This window comes from Carya illinoinensis, chromosome 3 (assembly GCF_018687715.1).
Source record: "Carya illinoinensis cultivar Pawnee chromosome 3, C.illinoinensisPawnee_v1, whole genome shotgun sequence".
Lineage (NCBI taxonomy): Eukaryota > Viridiplantae > Streptophyta > Magnoliopsida > Fagales > Juglandaceae > Carya > Carya illinoinensis.
The window spans coordinates 30,478,775-30,500,770 of record NC_056754.1 but is presented as its reverse complement, the minus strand read 5'-3'; the positions used below and the strand labels follow the sequence as shown (position 1 = coordinate 30,500,770).

General features: G+C 38.6%; 1 pseudogene; it reads right to left on the bottom strand.

Annotated features, from left to right (window-relative positions):
• Positions 1 to 7,554: 7,554 nt before the first annotated feature.
• Positions 7,555 to 9,556, bottom strand: LOC122305527 (annotated as a pseudogene).
• Positions 9,557 to 21,996: the final 12,440 nt, after the last annotated feature.

Here is a 21,996-nt window from a genome sequence, read left to right as displayed (position 1 = left end):
AGTCTCGGTACATCTTTGTACTGCCGGGATGAACTGAATAAGGGGCCGCATGAGCTTCTGCCATGATCCGCTCCTTGAATTCTGAATCTTTGGGGACCACTCTGCGATCTCGAAACCGAAGTATTCCATCTTTATCCATGCTATAATGCAACAGCCCTCGAGATTTTCTGACTCTTTTTCTGATATTCAGCAGCTTCGGATCCTTCTTTTGAAGAGTCTTCAATTCCTCAAAATCAATTACCTGAACATCAAGAACTAAAGATAGAATCTCTTCTTGCTGCGAACTTTCCATAAGGAGCCTTCTCATCCCACAAAGCAAAGAATCCAATTTTGACGGCTCGGCTTCATCTTCCAAGTGCGATTTTCGGCTCAAAGCATCAACACTATATTGGCCTTCCCCGGATGGTACTTGATCTCACACTGGTAGTCACTGATTAGCTCTAGCCATCGCCTCTGCCTCATGTTCAGATTTTTCTAGGAAAACAAATGCTTCAAGCTCTTGTGATCAGTGTACACCTCACATGCTTCCCCATACAAAAAGTGCCGTCAGATCTTGAGAGCAAAAACAATCGCAGCCAATTCCAAATCGTGCGTCGGATAATTCTTCTCATGGTCCTTTAACTGACGAGATGCATAGGCAACAACCCGTCCTTCCTGCATAAGGACACAACCCAAACCAAACTTAGACGCATCACTGAAGACTACAAATGGCTTATGCGGTTCTGGAAGCGCTAACACTGGTGCCGTCGTCAACCTGTTCTTTAATTCTTGGAAGCTTCTCTCACACTCATCTGACCAAACAAATTCTGCATTCTTTCGAGTCAAAGCTGTGAGAGGTCTGGATAGGCGAGCAAATCCCTCCACAAATCTTCGGTAATAACCAACAAGCCCCAAGAAACTCCGGATCTCACGCACTATAGTCGGACGCAGCCATGATAAAATGGCTTCCACCTTAGTAGCATCAACAGCCACTCCGTCTCGGGAAATCACATGCCCAAGAAATCTGACTTCCTCCAGCCAGAATTCACACTTGCTGAGCTTGGCATATAACTGGTGTTCTCTCAATTTCCCAAGTGCCAGACGAAGGTGATACACATGCTCTTCAACATCTCGGGAATAAATCAAAATATCATCAATAAACACTACCACAAAGGAATCCAGATAAGGTCGAAATACTCGATTCATTAAATCCATGAAAGCGGCAGGGGCATTAGCTAACCCAAACGGCATCACCTTAAATTCATAATGCCCATACCTCAACCTAAAAGCAGTTTTAGGCACATCCTTGTCTCTGATCCTCAGCTGGTAGTATCCCGACCTCAAATCAATCTTCGAGAACATGGCTGCTCCTTGAAGCTGATCAAATAAATCATCTATCTGCGGGAGAGGATATTTATTTTTTATGGTCACCTTATTTAATTCCCGATAATCGATGCACATACGGAGGGTTCCATCTTTCTTTTTAACAAACAAAACTGGCGCACCTCACGACGACGTACTAGGTTGAATAAATCCCTTATCTACCAACTCTTGCAACTGAGTCTTCAACTCTTTTAATTCAGCCGGTGCCATGCGATAAGGAGCTTTATGTACAGGAGCCGCTCCAAGTTCCAAGTCTATAACAAACTCCATTTCCCGAACAGGTAGGGGTGAGCATCGGCCGGTCCGGACCGGCAAAACCGACCGGACCGACACTGTTTGGACCGGACCAGACCGGACCGAATTGGGTCCGGTCCGGTCCGGTCCCATTTTTAAGGGACCGAAAAGATTCGGTCCGGTCCCGGTCCGGGAGTTTTTCACCCCGGACCGGACCGGACCGAACCGAATAGAAATAAAAAAAAATAAATATTATTTATATATATTATTTATATAATAGTATTAGCATATTACTAATATATATAATAGTATACTATATGTATATATATTAAATATATTACAATATAATTACATAAATATTAAAAAAAATGTCATTAAATATTAGCATATTATATAAATATATAGTTATCACTATTACTATTATTACATATAGTTATTAGTTATGGTATAGTTATTATTATATATATTTATTAGTTATAGTATTATTACTAATAGACTAATAGTATTAGCATATTACTAATATATATATATATATAATACTATATATATATTAAATATATTACAGTATAATTACATAAATATTAAAAAAAATGTCATTAGATAAAAAAAAAAAAAAAAAAAAAGTCAACCTTGGACCGAATGGACCGACCGGACCGGACCGGTCCTGATGGAGTTTGGTCCGGTCCAGGGTGGGAAAACCCTGGACCGAATAGGTCCGGTCCGGTCCACAAAATCTCCTCGGACCGGACCGGACCGGACCGAACTCACCCCTGCGAACAGGGGGTAGTCCGGGCAAGTCATCCACAAACACATCGGGGAATTCTTCCACAACTGGAATGTCTACCAAAGACTTCTTCTCGGACGGCGTAGACACCATCTGAACTAAGAATGCATCCGCTTCCCATGCAATCTCTCTTCTTGCTTGAATTGTCAATATAATTACCAGCTTTTCTTTTAACTTACTCCCCGCAAATTCCAGACAATCACCATCTGGAAGCTGAAAGGTAATTACCCGACTTCTGCAATTAATACTCGCAGAATATCGGTATAGCCAATCCATCCCGAGGATGATATCAAAACTCAACAGCTTAAACACAACCAAATCAGCATCCAAGAACCTTCCATCAAAATTTAACGGGCATCCCAAAGCAACCTTGGAACACCACACCATTTCACCATCGGGTAGAGCCACTACCAATGACTTTGGCAAAGGTTCCGTGACCAAATTACACATTCGCGCAAACGTGGAAGATACAAATGACTGTGAAGCACCGGAATCAAACAAAGTGCAAGCATAAAACTCATACAAATGGACTCTCCCTGAACCAAGCACATAACCCATGAAATCCAAAATAACAAAGGAGAAACCAAATACACCAAAATTAAATCCAACATAAAATTAAATTAAATTAATCCATACCTGTAATTACTCTAGCATCATGGGTCGCTGGTGCCTCATCATCCACCTCTCCGGGTGTGACAGCATAAACCCAAGCTTGCACTGCTTGCCTTGGATTCATTCTTCCACCGTGTCTACCTCCACTGCTTCCTTGAACTCTGACGGGGCACTCCCGAGCAATATGTCCCACTTGGCCGCACCGGTAACACTGGGGTCCACCACTCAGCCGACACTCGCCCTCATGAGCTCTATTACATGCTCCACAAATTGGCACTTGTCCTCCCATATGAACACCTGAGGATGCTTGAGGTCGAGTTCCGGTCCGCTGAATAAATTTCTGAGGTGAACCCGAGCTGCTTCCTTCACCAAAAAAACTTCACCTCTTATGTCCTGGAGGGGAGCCCATACTCAGATTATTCTCCCGCTCTATAAGGGTGGCCATATCCACTAAGTCCTGAAAAGTGGATATCCGATGACTGACCACCATAAGGTGTATATCAGGGCGTAGTCTCTCCTGGAAACGCTCAGCTCGCATCTCCTCTGTGGCGATAAGGTGGGGAGCAAATCTCCCAAGTTCTATAAACCTTTGGGCGTACTATTCCACTGTCATGCCTCCTTGGACCAAATTTGAGAACTCTCTTGCCTTTTGCTTCCTTACCGATGCGGGAAAGAAGCGGTCGTTAAATTCTTTCTTGAAGCGCTGCCAGGTTATAGCGGCGAATGATCCCAACTCTGCTTCTAACATCACCCTTTTGGTATCCCACCAATCAAAAGCGGTGCCTTGCAACAGATAGCTGGCGTAGAGTACCTGTTGCACCTCGGTGCAACCACACACCTCAAAAGTTCTTTCCAGGTCTTTGATCCACTTTCCAGCTTGAAGCGGATCCTCTTCTCCAGTGAAGTGTGGGGTCCTATGCGCCAGAAAGCGCCCATAGGTGCATCCGGCTTGCACCATGCTGCTAGATCCTCCCGGGTAAAGCCAAGGCCCTCCCTGATATGGCCAAAGACCTCCTGGTTGCGGCCAAAGTCCTTCTTGTTGGGGACAAGGCCCTCCTTGTGGCGGCCAGGGACCCCCTTGTTGTGGCCAAGGTCCCCCTGGTTGTGGCCAAGGCCCTGTCTGCTTTGGCCTAAAATTTTGCTGCATAAACTCTGTCATCTACCGTATGGCTTGGGCTATGGAGTCATCTCTTGACGTATTGTCCCGTGGCTCTTGAGTAGATTTCTTTGGCCTCCCCATTTTCCTGCCACCACAGCATTTGACCCCCTTTAAGAAAACAAAACCAAATAAAACAAACAACAACAAAAAATAGAACCAAAGACCAACACCACATCACACAAAACAAAAGAAACCAGCCTGCAAAAACATAACTAAATAAATAAAAACAAACAAACAAGTTCAAACAAATAAAACAAATAAACAAAACAAATAACAACTTTACTTAACATAATTTTTTTTTTTTTAAAACACAACCTTAAAACATTCTGGTTCTACCTACGGGACATGTGGTTTTTACCCAGAGTCAAACCCCTCTGATACCACCTGTGACGCCCCCAAATCCCCATGCACGGACACGGGGAAATCGAGACGTCCGAATGATGACAACCCGGGTCACCACCCTAAGACAAGTGCCAAGTGTGTGTAAGAGCAACAAATGTGCAAAAGGAAACACAGCGGATAATGAAAGTCATATAACTAAGTACTAAAATTTTTCTTAATATAATACAAGCTGTTTAAAACATACATAAATAAAATATTACATAACACAAATATAGTTTTAAAAACAGCCGCATCCTCGGGCTCAGCCTCCTCCTCCTCCTCGAACTCTGCACCAAAATCTACGGAACCAAAAAATGGCGCCACAGGTAAGTAAAATCCAAAAACCACCAGATAAAAACAAATAAAACTCAAACAATATGCATGAAGTATACCCAATGCACATGTCTCATAAACCACATCTCAAAACCCATAAAAACATTTTTTTTTTCCACGCATGCCAAAAATCCCATTTGGCCCAAAAACGTATCCTTTCCAAATATCACGCCAAAAGTCACATTTGGCCCATATCCATCTCAACCCATTATCCAATTAATCCGTATGCACCATGACCTCCCCTAGGAGTCATCCGCACACCCTGGCTCCAGTGCCACACCACAGGTTACGACCACGCATGTGACACCTAACGAGGGATGCCCAGTTCCGCACCCCATGCGTTCGTAGCCAAGCATCCTTTGGCCCTCGCCAGCGAAGGGCCACGGAGTCGGTGCATAGAGCGATGCCCGGTTCCGCGCCCGGCACGTTCGTAGCCAAGCATCCCCTAGCCCTCGCTCCCGTCGTCGCCCAGCGACAACTCAGGGGACGTCACTCAGTTTATTCCGGCTTGGGGTCGTGATACACACGCACCCGAAAATCCACTTACGCCAATAAAACAGGCTTTTCTCAATTAAATAAAAATGCATGTGCATGCACCATGTAAATGCGATATCAATGCACAAAAATAAACAACCATCCATAAATCAATAAAACAAGCAACTCCGTCCTCCATCCATCCGACCCGCGAATTCCTTGGATTCAGTCCGGAATCAGCCAACCAACAGATAAATAATTATTGAATGAGCAAAATATATTTCAATCTGAAAGTAGGGTTTAGAAAATACTTACAGCGCTATATGGTACTTTTAGAAAAGACGCGGCATTGCAAACGGCGGAAGGAAAGCAACGTAACAGTGCAAATTCACTGTGGTCGTGGGTTGTAAAATACCCACTTTTGAACGAGGACAAACCAAGGCTCGGGATTGATAGGGAATGGCCTTGAGATATTTATGAAGCTAAGGGAAATGAGTTTTGGCCGTGGGTGGTGGTGGAAATGGCGGTCGAAGGCCAAAAAGGGGCTGAACGGAGTTGAGCTCGTGGGAGCTGCTCCGGCAACGGATCGAGACCTGAAATGGGTGGTTTAGGTCGGCAAGAGGTAGGGGAAGAAGCTGTGAAAAGATGGTGGTCGGAGGTGGTGCGACGGTGCCGAAAACGGTGAAAAACCGTATGGCTTGGAGGAGCTCGTGGCGGCTAACGGTGGCTCGGATGGAGGTGAAACTTGGTGGGGATGTTCATCGGTGAGAGGGGAAGAAAACTGGGTGGGTGGTGTAGGCCACGCCACCGACGAGCTGCAGTTTTGGGCTGCAAAAGCAAACGGCTACAGGGGCAAAAATAGAGCATGTGCAGCAACTTCCGACGGCTCTCGAAGGCTAACGGCTGGTCCGATGGCTCTAAAAATTGGTGGGGATGATCTCTGGTGGAAGGGGAAGGGAATGGTGGTGGTGGTGCACTAAACGGTGGCCGGACGGCGGAGAACTGGGCGGTCAAAGGGGCGGTGACGGGAAGGAGAAAAGAGAGAAGAGCTGCGCGGGGAGAGAGAAACAGGGAAGGAAAAGAGGAATAAAAAATGAAGAAAAGAAGAAAAGAATAAAAAGAAAAAGAAAAAAGAAAAGGGAAAAGGAAAAAGAGAAAAGAAAAGAAATGAGGTCCAATTCTCACTCCGGAAACCAAAAACAGATCCCTGAAAACAATATTAAAAACCGTAAAACGACTAAAATAAATTAAACACCACCTCAAATAAATTAAAAACCAATTAAAACACATTAATTTAAAATAAATAAACTAATATATTAATTAAATTAAAAACAGCCATTCAGTGAAAATACACGTAAAAGCGGGTCATCACATTTTTCAAATCTTATTTTTTTATTTTTTTATATATAGTTTTTTTAAAACTGTGCACACATGCTACCCCCCAACTAGTGAGAGACATAGTCCTCAATGAATCGAATGAAAGAAAACAAAGTGCACAGAACTAAGCAAGCAAAACAAACAATCAACATGAAATATAAAACCAAAGCAAAAGAACAGATAAAATAAATGCAAGTAAAGAAAACTGTAAAGAAGGAAAAACAACTTAAAACACTTCCCTAGGGTCTTGCACAAGCAAGATCTCTTCATGTGGATCAAAGATTTTCAGAAATGACTTTAGACGTTGTCCGTTGACAGTGAAGCTATTACCATTCTTCAGATTGACAATGTCTACTGCTCCATGAGGATGAACGGTCTTTATAATGTACGGCCTACTCCATCGGGATTTCAACTTTCCAGGAAAAATATGCAAGCAAGAGTTGTAAAGAAGAACTTCCTGGCCAAGTGTGAAATGCTTTGGATGAATTTTCTGATCATGCAGAATTTTCATGCACTCCTTTGCCAGTTGCGCGTTGTCATAAGTATTCCGACGAGCTTCATCCAATTCATTGATCTGCAATTTTCTCAACCCTGAAGCTTCATCAAGTGACATGTTAACATGTTTTATGGCCCAAAGAGCTCGATGCTGAATATCAACAGGTAAATGACAAGCTTTACCATAAACTAATCGATAGGGAGACATCCCTAGATTTGTTTTAAAAGCTGTCCTATAAGCCCACAAAGCATCAAGAAGTTTAATCGACCAATCTTTCCTATTAGGCTTGATGGTTTTCTCCAGAATGATTTTTATTTCTCTGTTTCCCAATTCAGCTTGCCCATTTGTTTGAGGGTGATAAGGGGTAGAAACTCTGTGTGTAACATCATATTTCTTCACAAGTGTAGAAAATGGTTTATTGCAAAAATGAGAACCCCCATCGCTTATGATAACTTTAGGCATGCCAAAACGAGCAAACAGAGATGGTCATTTGTTTTGCAAGCAATGGCCTCCACCCATTTTGAAACATAATCCACAGCTAAAAGAATATATATGTTTCCAAAAGAAACCGGAAAAGGTCCCATGAAGTCTATTCCCCAATAATCAAAAATTTCTAAAGTCAGAATAGGGGAAAGAGGCATAATGTTTCTTTTGCTAATGGATCCCAATTTTTGACAAGGCTCACAAGCCTTACAAAAATTATAAGCATCTTTAAACATGGAAGGCTAGAAAAAACCACTTTGCAAAATTTTTGATACTGTTTTCTTTGCTGAAAAATGGCCACCACATGCACCCATATGACAAAATCTCAAAACCGAAGAAAACTCATCATCAGGAATGCATCTTCGAATCAATTGGTCCGAACAATATTTAAAAAGATATGGGTCATCAAAGTAGAAATGTTTTACCTCAGATAAAAATCGACGCTTATCTTGGGTTGACCATTCAGAAGGCATTCGCTCAGTCACCAGATAATTTACTATGTCAGCATACCAGGGAGCTCTATCAACCACAAACAGCTGCTCATCCGGGAAACTATCATCAAGAGGAAGGCTGACATGTGAAGAAAGAAATGATGACAATCTAGAAAGGTGGTCAGCTTCCACGTTTTCAACTTCTTTCTTGTCCTTAATGTTGATGTTGAACTCTTGAAGTAATAGAATCCAGCGAATCAAGCGTGGTTTTGCATCTTTCTTAGCCAACAAATACTTAAGAGCAGAGTGGTCAGTGAAAATAGTAATAGCAGAACCAAGAATATAAGCCCGAAATTTATCAAGTGCAAAAACCACTGCAAGCAATTCTTTTTCAGTAGTGGTATAATTTTTCTGGGCATCATTCAAGGTTCTACTAGCATAGTAAATCACACATGGTCTATTATCCACACGCTGCCCCAAAACAGCTCCTAAGGCATAGTCACTAGCATCTGTCATAATCTCAAAGGGAAGGTCCCATTGCGGAGGTTGCACAATAGGTGCAGTGGTAAGCGATTTCTTAAGGGTATCAAAAGATTTTTGGCACTCATCAGTCCAAACAAATTCAATATCATTTTGTAAAAGAGTGCATAAAGGTTTTGCTATAGAACTAAACTCTTGAATAAATTGCCTATAAAAGCCAGCATGACCAAGAAAAGAACGAATATCCCTAACCGTCCTAGGAATAGGAAGTTTAGATATTAATTCAATCTTTGCCTTGTCGACCTTTATACCCTCAGAAGACACAAATGTCCCAAGACAATGCCCTGAGTGACCATAAATTGGCATTTCTCCCAATTAAGTAAAAGATTTTTTTCCTCACATCTCTGGAGAATACGTGCCAAATTATGCAAACAACTCTCAAAGGATTTTCCAAAAACAGAAAAATCATCCATGAATATATCACAAATATCATCAATCATGTCAGAAAAAATACTCATCATGCATCTCTGAAAAGTAGCTGGAGCATTACACAAACCAAAAGGCATTCTAGTAAAAGCAAAAGTGCCAAAAGGACAGGTGAAAGTGGTTTTCTCCTGATCCTCAGGCGCTATCGCAATTTGATAATAACCAAAGTAGCCATCCAAGAAACAATAATATGCATTACCAGCTACTCTTTCCAAAATTTGATCCAAAAATGGTAAAGGAAAATGATCCTCCCTACTGGCTAAATTAAGTTTTCTATAGTCAATGCACATTCTCTAGCCAGTAACCATCCTAGTTGGAATCAACTCTGATTTTATGACAGTCAAACCAGATTTCTTTGGTACCACTTGAGTTGGACTTACCCACTTACTGTCTGAGATGGGGTAAATGATTCCCACTGCAAGTAGCTTAAGCACTTCCTCTTTCACAACTTCCTTCATGGTAGGATTGAGCCTACGTTGAGCATCACGAACCGATCTAGCATCGTCTTCAAGATGAATTCTGTGGGTACATACAGCGGCATCAATGCCTTTGATGTCTGCTATTGTCCAACCAATTGCGCCTCGATGCTTTTTTAATACTTCAATCAACTGGGCTTCATCCTTCTGATTTAGCTTTGAGGAAATCACCACCGGAAAAGTGCCTTCTTCAGGTCCAAGAAACACATACTTTAAATCTTGAGGAAGCGGTTTTAGTTCCAACTGAGGAACTTCTTCCTCTGAAGATCTAAGTATGTCTGGCAGTGGTAGAGCTTCGAACTGGGGTTTCCATCTTACTCCCGCAAATTGTACTTCAAGTGGTAAAGATGAATCTGCAAAACAATCAAAAAAATCAAAGTCATCTTCATTGATATGATCAATTTTCTCATCAAGTAAAAATTCAGGTGTCTGAAAAATATAATCATCATCAGATAAGGGAGAAGTTGAGCAAATAAAATCTGTTGGTGTCAAACTCTCCACAGCATTCAAATCACTTGTGTCATCAAAATGTGATGGCATCTTGCAAGCGTTGAAAACGTTCAACTCAAGTGCCATGTTCCCAAAGGTAAGCTTCAAAACTCCACTTCTGCAATTGATCAAAGCATTTGATGTAGCTAGAAATGGTCTTCCTAGGATGACAGGAGCTTGGTAAATAGTGGAGACCGGCTGCTGCATGTCAAGAACCACAAAATCTACTGGGTAGTAGAATTTGTCCACCTGGACCAACAAGTCCTCTACAATACCCCTCGGTACTTTAACTGATCTGTCAGTCAACTGTAGCATGATGGAGATCTTTTTCAGCTCACCCAATCCCAACTGCTCATATACCGAGAATGGTAGCAAGTTCACACTACTCCCCAAATCAAGTAAAGCTCTCCCAATGCGTGAGTCACCAATCATAATGGAAATGTTGGGAGAGCCGGGATCTCCAAACTTCTGAGGAGTCTCACTCAATATCAATGCACTAACTTGCTCCATTAGGAAAGCTTTCTTCTTTACATTCAACTTCCTCTTCACTGTGCACAAGTCCTTCAAAAATTTTGCGTATGAAGGCACTTGTTGTATGGCATCCAAGAGTGGAATATTGATCTTCACTTGCTTGAAAATCTCTTGAATCTCCGTGTGATACTTGTTCTTTTGGCCAGCTGCCAATCTCTGAGGATAGGGAACCACAGGTTGGTATCCCTTACTATTTTCAGCATCTGCACTCATAGGCTTCTTCAGTTCTGGTCTTACTACCTCTGGTTCTTTTTCAACTTCATCCGTCTCTGCTGCATCTTGAGGCGTAGGAGCAACTACCTCTGTGTCTATGGTCATCTCAGGTCAGGGAACTTCCTTCCCACTTCTCAAAGTAAGAACAGCTTTCGCTGTCTCAATAACGTCTCCTGAGACATTATGCACTTGATGTTGTTGTCATCTGTATACTTGAGGATTAGGCTGAGGCTGTGCTGGAAATTTTCCTTTCTCTAGGGTGTTCAAGGTTGTGCTCATCTTATTAATAGTACCTCGCAACTCATTTATGGCCTGAGTATTTTGATTATTTGTGGTGGCCTGAATCTGCATGAATTGCTGAAGTGTATTGGTCATCTGTGCCATACTGTCATCTAGAGTCTTCTTCACAGATGATGAAGGCTGAGGACTTTGCGCAGCTACATGAGGCTGAAATCCAGGAGGAGCTACATAAGGATAGCTCTGAGGATTCTGATATGACGGATACTGATGCTGAGGAGCACCCTGATGAAATGGCTGCTGCTGAGGGGGTGGGGACCGACCAGGCTGATCATTTCTCCATGAGAAATTTGGGTGATTCCTCCACCTCCGATTATATGTGTTGGAGAAAGACTGATTCTGTGCTCTATTGACCCAGTTAGCTGATTGCATCGACTCAGACCCACTTTCTTGAAATACTGGCATTATCGGGCAGTCTTGGGTCTTATGGGTTGAATCAGCACATATAGAACATGCCTCTACTACTTTCACAGCCTTCACTTTTTCCATTTCCACGACCTCTAGTCTTCTAGTCAATGCAGTTATTCGAACTTGAACATGAGTGTCTCCCTTAAGCTCATATCTACCCCCGCCAGAAATAGCCCTCAGTGGCTGTGCTGTTAATGGAACTCGATCAGTATGAGTGTTCCACTGTTGTGCGCTCTCAGCAAGGTAGTCAAAAAATGATAGTGCTTCATCAGGTTCCTTGCTAAAAAACTCCCCATTGCACATTGTCTGAACAAACTGCTTGCATTCTGGAGTGAGACCAGTGTAAAAATAGCTTACCAGCCTCCAAGATTCAAAACCATGATGTGGACAAATGTTCACCAAATCCTTAAATTTTTCCCAACTGGCCTGAAAGCTCTCATCAGGTCTCTGATTGAACTGACTGATTTGCTCTTGCAAAAACTGAGTTCTCTGAAATGGAAAAAAATTTTGTAAGAATTCACGCTGCATATCAAACCAACTAGAAATAGAATTAGGTCTCAAAGAGTTAAACCAAATCTTCGCTTTATCCTTTAAAAAGAAAGGAAACAAACGAAGTCTAATGAATTCATCAGTAACAGCCCTAGTGATAAAAGTAGCACAAGCCAACTCAAAATCTGTCAAGTGCTGGTAAGGACTCTCAGAATCCATCCCGTGGAACTAAGGTATCACTGACATCATGCCATGCTTAATAGAGAAATTAGGTGCATTTTCTGGTAAAACTATGCATGAAGGTGTAGTGGTGCGAGTGGGTTGCAAATAGTCCTTAAGAGTGCGTGGTGCAGGTGCAGCCATGTTTTCTGGTTCAATTTCAATTTCATCACCTGGCTCACTCAAAGAAAAGACAAACGAGCTATCTACCTCCAAGCTGTGTATACTACTCTCAACACTCGATGTGACTCTAAGCAACCTATTTGAAGTGTTTCTTACCCATGACGTGAAACATCAATCTAATATAGTAGAGATGAGTGGTTGATGCAAATGAGATGAGTAAACGGAGATAATATGGTAGAGAAAAATAAAATAAAATAACAAGTTTAAATTTAAGTTAGACAATTTTTTCCCAGCAACGGTGCCAAAAACTTGACTCACTCAAAAATGAGTAGCACAAAGGCTATCCCAAGTGTAGGAGGATGTCGTATAATAATTAGGAATAAATTCCTAGATCGTCTCCTAAGGGAAAGTTACTTAAAATTAAACTCATTGAAAAATGTGAAAAACTTCACAAAGAGAAAACAAGATGATGATATGTGCAATGGATGGAAAAGGGTACTAGTCATGGACTAGATTCATGTTTTTAGATTTTGATCGTCGGATTGGACTGTAAAGGACTAATAGATTAAACTCAGAAATTACTAAATTAAGAATTAAACTAAATTAGAACGTAATTGACAAAACATGCACTGAAAATTGAAAATGTCTAAAACCAAGATTCTAGAATTCGTCTTTGTATTTAAATCACAAATTCTCAAAATAACACATAACAATTGTAATCATTATTAAATGAAAGCTTAAAGAAACAATAAAAATAAATAACATGAAATAAGTAAACAACAAATAAATTACCCAACTAAAACAAAAACAAAAGCTCTCTCCTTCACTTTCTGAAAAAATATAATTCAAACCAACTAAATCTCCTCTAGAAAAATAAATCTAAACCGACTCACTTCACTTTACGAATGAAAAGCTCAATTCCCTCTACTCCCATGTATCATGTTTCAGAAAAATAAAAAACAAAAGCTCTCAACCGAACCCTTCTTGCAATAAATTAAGGTAGCACACTTAATGAAAACTTCTAAAACAATTCTTTTGTTTCATGAAACCAACTAGCACACTTGATGAAAACTTCTAAAACAATTCTTTTGTTTCATGAAACCAACTAGCACACTTGATGAAAACTTTTAAAACAATTCTTTTGTTTCATGAAACAAACTAGCACACTTGCAAGAAATTAAGGTGTTACACTTAATGAAATAAAATTCTAAAACAATTCTTAGCACACTTAAAAAAGAACTCCAAAACACCAAAGTATCACATTTCAGAAAAATCAAAAACTGTCAACCGAACCCTCCTTGCAAGAAATTAAGGTAGTACACTTAATGAAATAAAACTCTAGGACAATTTCTCTTGTTTCATGAAACCAACTAGCACACTTGCAAGAAATTAAGGTAGTACACTTAATGAAATAAAACTCTAAAACAATTCTTTGCACACTTAATCAAAACTGCCGAACAAACAAAATGTTTAAGCAAAAAAAAAATTGTCGAACACAACTGAATATTTTCAGCCCCCTCTTCCTTCCTACCCTCTTCTTTGTTCTCTAAGGCCTTTTTATACCCACGTGTCTCAACCATCTAGCTGTCTTCCTTCTCCAATATTCTCCAATTCAGTGGAAAGGCAGCAGCCTTTAATGACTTCCATGTCAAATTCGGTGGAGAGGCAGCAACTTACTTCTTCAATGTATAATTTCGGTGGACAACAGCCTTCAATGACTTTTAGCTCATTCATTCCCCTTTTTTTTTATTCAATCACATGCACATCACAATCTCCCTCTTCTCTCCAACTCATCCACGTTTTCAGCTAGCTCAAAACCAGCCTCTTCTCTTCTTGCTTTCACTTCTTTTCACAATTTTTTATTCAATCATGCACCGGCTCCTTTTCATTTCTTCCATGGAATCACGTTTCAGCTCCTTCTTCCAGCTTGCCAAGTTGTTGCCATGTGAATGGATTAAATTCATGTGATATGCAACCACTTGGAAGATAAAAAGGGGTATTTTTCCATGGGTTGGAAGGGAGATTTATTTGAGTGTGAAAAAGGGATCCGTGAGGTTTGAGGGGCATCTAGAGTTATGAGACTAAGTGTGAGGTGGAATGAGTATTCGGTGGGGTGAGCTTAAGGCTTCACATGGGTAGTGGGAAGGTAGGGTTTTCCAAATGATGAGGGGTGACTTGATTAGTGGAAAGGCAAATTGGTTGGTTACCACTCATAGGTGTCGGCTAGAGTTGGATGGTGAAGGGATCCGTGTGTGAGAGAGTAGGGTGATTAGGATTTCCTTATTTGAGAGGGGCAGCTTTTGCTAAAGTTAAAGGAAGGTGTCTAGGGGTCTCTTTTAGGTAAGTAGACTAGAGTTTTGTGGAAAAGGGAGCTTTGTTGGCCGGCAAGTGGGGCTTGGGTTTAATGATGTGTAGGTGAGTGGAGGTAAGCTAAAAGGGACCATGTGAGTGATGGGTAGGTGTCGAATTGTTAAAGAAAAAGGCAAGATGAGTTTGGTGAGAGGTTGCCGAGTGGATGGGAATAAAGAAATGGAAAAGCTTGCTTTTTGGCCTTTTGGAAAAACAATTGTGTAGTAGTGTTATGTTTCCCGAAATTAGGGGTGGAAAGCTTGCTTTTTTGGCCTTTTGGAAAAGCAATTTGTCTAGGCATCCCTTTGAGGTGGTGGTTTAGGGTCATCCTAGGTTGATGGGCAATGGGATGGATGGTTAGGATTTATGGATGAAGGGATCCATTGGTAAGATGGTAGCTAGCCGAAATGACTAAGGGCAAATTAGCTAATGAAAAGGCAAATTGACCACTTTTTAGGTGGTGGCTATGTTTGAGGGAAATGAGGGATGGGTTGGACGGCAAGTGGGGGCTAGGCTTTGGAAGTTTGGTGGCTTGTTGGAGGGAAACGGTTGGTCACGGTTTAAATGAGCATGATGTGGGGTGATTGTTGTGGCCGTGTATGAAGTTAGATGGAGTTGGGAGTGTTTGAATGGTGGGTAAACTCAAGACAAAGTATGAACAAGGCATGAACATAATGAACCATAGTATGCACGAAAAATGGAGATGGAGATTAAAAGAAAAAAAAAAACACTCAACAAAAAAATAACACAATTGAAAGATTAGCTAGAGCAACTTCCATTCACGGATGGCAAGAAGTGCTTCTATCTTTTGAGGTTCATGGATTGAACCCAAAGATGGAAAGATAGCTCAAGAAACTTCATGAACATGAAGAACAAGAAGAACAATGGTACAAAATGCAAATGATAATGGAAAGCAAGAAAATTATGGATTAGAATGCACAGTAATCAATAGTTGGTAGAATTCAAGCAGAAATTCATGCTTTTAATCAATTAAAATCACAACTTTGATTTATTCATTTTTCCACATAAAACCAATGATAAAGTAATGAAATAATTAAGATATATTGGTTCAAAAAGCATTAAAAATGCAATAATTCAGCTCAATCACAGTGCTAGTTGTAGGAATGGTGGTAAGTCCCACCGATGATTCCCACCTACAGTGTAAGCTATATGGATGGTGGTAAGTCCCGTCTATGATTCCCGCCTACAGTGCTAGCAATAGGGATGGTGGTAAGTCCCACCTATAATTCCCACCTACAATGACTGAATGAAAGGATATGTTGGGCCATTTTCTAGAAAAATGGAGGTTTATGATTTAAGGGATGCAAGAACCATTTTCTGGAAAAATTGTGGATTTATGTTTGGGCCATTTTTTGGAAAAATGGCAGATGGTATTTAATGGAGTGTTTTGGGTCAAATGGGATTTTTGGCATGTGTTGAAAAAATGATCATTTTCAGGAAAAATAATGGTTTTGGTCTCATGCATGTTTCATCATGTGCACACATACATATTGGTTGCATTAATGTGTTTTTATCTCTTTGGATTGTTTGGTTGAGTACTTACTGAGACTCATAATCTCATGTGGTATTCCTACCCTACGGTTCCATTTTATGAAATCTTAGATTTTGATGCAGAGAATGACGTTGAGCCTCAGGGATCGGCTTCCCCAGAGGAGTCACTTGGGGTCGCTTGTTGGCTATGGGATTTATTTTCACTTTTGTCTATGTATTTTGGCTTGTTATTATATTTTGCTAGATAACTGTATAACCTTGTTGAAGGACTTTTATTTTGTGGTTTTGTATAAAAAACTCTGGTACTTTGTTGGCTATTTTTTATTTATCTACTATGATTTTTCTGTACACTTTTTGCACGTACACTCACTTAGCACTTGGTGTTTGGGGTGTGTGACCCGTGTTGTCATCATCCTGGTGTCATGATTCCCTTCTTTTCAATGTAAGAGTCGGGATGCCACACAGAGTACTGCCCGAAAAACCTAACTATGGAAGTTGTAAGCTCTGTGTCACATCTGCAACGTCTAGTCAACCTCCTCCAGTCTGCCAGTGTCTACTCCCTGCTTTGATATTGACACATCACCTACCATTCAGGGGGAATGGTAATTGGGACAACCATGGTGAGATTTGATTACAAGTCTTAGCAAGTTAACAGAAAAATCCCACCCAAGTTAATAATCCATGTATGGCAGTAAATGCATGAATGCACAATCAAAGTCAATAGTAAGCATGACATAACTTGACATAACACGGCATGAAATAATAAGCATAACATAGCTTGACATAACATGGCATGAAATAATAAGTATAACATGACTTGACATAACATGGCGTGAGCTAACATAGCTTGAACTGAAATTGAACTTGACCTTGACTTGACATGACATAAGTGTGAACTTAAAACATAACATGGACTAGCAACATAGCATGAACGTGAACTTGAAACATAATATGGATTTGAAACATAGCATGAATATGAACGTAGATAACATAAAAATGAACTTGAACATAACATGAACCTAAGCATAACATGAAAAAAACATGAACTTGAAACATAACATGAACACGAACATAACATGATATGAACATAAACTTTAAACATAACGTGAACATGAACATAGCATAACATGAACGTGAAATTAAACTTGACATGAACTTGAACTCAAAATAACAATAGCTTACACTCCTTCACCATAATACTCGATAGCGCATAACCATGACTGGAGTACCAGGTAGCGCGTATTATCCTTCTGTAGTATGGCAAAATAAACTCCTTTAATGTAGTACTCGGTAGCACATAGCCTTAACCGCAGTACCAAGCAGTGCGTATTATCCTTGATCGTAATACAACTTAATTGATTTATCCATCTGTAATATGGTAAATTATACTTCTTCACCTTAATACTCGGTTGCACATACCCTTGACTGCAATGCCAAGCAACGCGTATCATCCTTGACCATACTACACATTAACTGACAACTGAAACTTAGTTGTTCTCAAAATACACAAATGTGTATGTCTGATACAAAATGTGACTGGAATATGAAAGGACAGAAGTCTTGACGTCACATAACATGACTTGAACATAACTCAAGAGACATGACTTACATGAGATAGAAACATTTCGTAACATGACATAACATGTAACAGACAATATTTCATAATATGGCATACATGTAATAGACAACATTTTGTAACATGGCATACATGTAACAGATAGCATTTTGTAACATGACATAACATGTGACAATGAATATTACGTGGCAACACAAGAAGTATGTAATGTAATATACTTGCAATAGATAGCAACATGTGACAAAATATATTATATAACATATAAGTATTTCATGACAAAATAATTCATGTAATAGATAAATATGTAATGACATTGCATGGCATGGCATCAATAACAACATATAAATATAAACTATAGTTCCCTTACCTATCATACATATACAGTAAACTGATAGTAAGTTAAAAGGTAACTTACCTTGACTATCGCATTCTACGAGAATAAAGCACAAAATACGATGAACTGTAAGTAGGTATTCTGAAAGTTAGAAATTTAATTACTAAAAGTGTGAAATTTGGAAGAATGCTAACTTAGAGTAAAATTATCATTTTACCCTCTACATGTGAAAAAATGACCATTTTATCCCTAACTAAAGGATTTCACATCCTAACTCAAAACATTTCTAAATTTTACATTCCCCATGTAAATTTTGTCCTAAATTCAAATATCAACTCAAAAAAATTTAAAACAATTCTCAACTATGGGAAAACTCACTATGGCTGAAACATTCATAGGTCATTTCTCATTATTTTTGTTGCAATTTTTTTCAACTTTAAAACTCATGATTAAACTAAAATTTTGTAAAAAAAAACTTCCTATCCTAAGTTTAAAAACATACTTAAAACATCTATTAAGAAAAGGCTAATTGTCAACACCAAACTATCTGTAAAAACACCCAAACTTTTTAACAAAAATTAAACCCTTGAATCAAAAGTTTTGACCCTAATCAAAACATCTCCAAAAATTCTAAAAAATAAAATCTTACTTCTAACATATTCATAACATCATCCTAAGATCAACCATGCCTTAAATAATCCAACAAAATTTATCAAAAATCACAAAACAACACTTGGGGTTTTCGGTTCAAAATCATAAACTTCTTTCCTAACTAACTTTGATCAATCTCTTGATCCATGGCTTAAAAATATGAGATCTTCAAACTAAAACATTACATGGTTTAAAAATTTGTCCTAAAGAAGATCCAACCATCAAAATTAAAATCATATGGCTAAAAATCAATAAAACATGGACCTAACCCAATGTTGAACCCAAGGTTTCAAGTTTCATGTGATTATAAATCTACACATGGATTTTGATGATAACAAATGAATTCAAAGAATAAAGGAGTTTCAAACTCAAGTTGTTCACACAATGGAATCAAGCACATCAAAGAACCAAGCATGAGCAAGAAGGAAACAAGTTCACATTAAAGTCATAGATTAATATTGTAAATCTCTTAAATTCGAAATTAGGATTAATGCTCAAAATTAATATTTTATCATAAAGCATTAAAATACATTTTCCACATGTGCATGAATATTTTTGAAAATTAAATTTGAAAATTTTGAAAGATGATTGATTGTCATCTTTTGCATGTGCATGCCTTGATTAAAGGGTTGAACTTTGAAAATATTAAAGATGATTGATTGTCATCTTTCACATGTGCATGTTTTATTTGAATATTTTCAAAAGTGATTGATGCTTTTTTAGACTTATACAAAAGGTAGATGATTTTGTTTGAAAATTTTGAAAAGTAAAGTATGCTCATTTTGTCATATGCAAAAAGTAAAAGATTAGGTTTGAATTTTTTGAAAAGGAAAGTGTGCTCATTTTGTCATATGCCAAAAGTAAAAGATTAGGTTTGATTTTTTTGAAAAAATGAATGATGTTGTCTTTGACAATTGAAAAAGAAGAACCTTTTATTTGAATTTTTTGAAAAAGTGAATGATGTTGTCTTTGACATGTGAATCTTTTTAAATTTGAATATGAAGTCTCATATGCCTATAAATAGATCATTTGAGAGCTTCACATTCACAACACCAAGAGCATACAACATTCATTCAAAGCTTTCATTCTCTCTTCTCTAAGCATTGAGCCTTAATCCTTATTCATTTTGAGAGATATAGTTTGCGCTGTATTGTTCTTATTTCACTCATTGAGGAGTGTTTTCTGATAACCTACCCACTATCAGCTCTTGTATCAGAAAAAGGGTGTGTATAACCCTTGTGTGTGTAGAAAGTATTCTACACGGGGAATAGTTGAATCACCACGTGTAAGGTGATTGCAAGTGTAGAGGGTGTTCTACACGGATCCTTTGTAGCGGTGTTGTTCAAAGGTGTAATAGGTTTCTATCTCCACCTGAAGGAGATTGAATAGTGAATTTGGGAATCCTCAATGGGTAGCTTAAGGCGAGGACATAGGCAGTGGGGCCGAACCTCGTTAACATACTGAGTTTGCTTCTCTCTTACCCTTACTCTTTATATTTATTATTATTTCATATTTTGTTTATATTTTATATTATATATTTGATTTATAATTGTTATTTTTTTAATATAACTCAATTCACCCCCCTCTTGTGTTAGTCATCTGGGCAACAATTGGTATCAGAGCTAAGAGCTCTATTATAAGACTAACTATCTTTTGAGTTAAGATCTTATGGCTAACATTTCAGCTTCGTTTGGTGAAGGTCAATCTAGCAGCCGGCCTCCACTCTTTTGTGGAGATAATTACTCATTCTGGAAAGTTAGAATGAGAATATTCCTTCAGGCTCAAGGTCGAGAAATCTGGAAATGTATTGTAAATGGACCTTATATTCCAACAAAAGTGGTTGATGGAGTAAAGGTCAAAAAGGAAGAAGAAGAGTTTGATCGTGAAGACGATAGATTTTATACTTTGAATTTAACTGCTATAAATTTATTATTTAATGCTCTCAACGGAAATGAGTTTAATAGAATAATGACTTGTGCTACGGCAAAAGAAATTTGGGATAACTTGGAAGTTACTTATGAAGGAACTTCGCAAGTCAAGGAATCAAAAATTTATATTCTTACTCATGAATATGAAATGTTTAAGATGAATGATGATGAATCTATTTCTAGTATGCACACTCGTTTTACTAACATCATAAACAACTTGACAACTCTTGGCAAAGTTTATTCCAAGGTGGAGATAGTAAGAAAAATTCTCAACTCTCTACCAAAACGCTGGGAATCAAAAGTGACAGTGATTCTTGAAGCTAGAGACCTCAAGAAGCTCGAAGTCAATGAACTCATCGGGTCACTTATCACCCATGAGTACACATTGAAAAGAGGAGAAGAAGAAGGAAACCAAAGAAGAGCTTAGCACTTAAAGCTGTTCCTCATGAAAGTGAAAGTGATGAAGATGAGGAAAATGAAGATAAAGATGAAGAAGTTGCGATGATAACAAGAAGAATTCAGAAGTTCTTAAGGAAAAATAGAACTCCTCCAAGGAAATCTTTCAAAAAGTTTTCCAAGAAAGATTCAGGTAAAAATGACACTTTAATTTGTTATAAATACAATAAACCTGGTCATATCAAACCAGATTGTCCTCTGCTAAAGAAAGATCGAAACAAGGGCAAGAAAGCAATGAAAGCTACATGGGATGATGATTCAAGTAGTTCAGATAGTGAAGCAAGCAATGGAGAATCAGCAAATCTTTGTCTTATGGCTAAAGATGACATTGAGGTAACAAATCTTGATAATATTGAAGATCCTTCATATGAAGAATTGCAAAATGTTTTAGAAGAGGTATACGAGGAATTTGAAAAATTGGGTATCAAGTATACTGCTTTGAAAAAGAAAAATTCTTCTTTAACAAACGAAATTGAAATTTTAAGAAAAGAAAGTATCATTTTGAAAGATGAAAATCTTGAATTGAATAAGAAGAAAACCGATTTAGAAAATATTGTTGAAAACTTTACGAATGGAAAAAGAAATTTTGAAAAATTTCTTGGTAGTCAAAGATGTGTTTTTGACAAAGCAGGTTTGGGATATATGTCAAAACAAAAATACAAACCTTATAAAAATTTCTTTGATAATCATTCTACATCAAAGACTAATATTCAAAATTCTTTTCATAAAAATAATTTTGTCAAAAAAGGATATTATTATAATCAATCAAGTTTTTCATATATGTCACATGCTATTTGTAATTTTTGTAATAGAAATGATCATAATTATCATACTTGTCCTATTAGAAGAAATC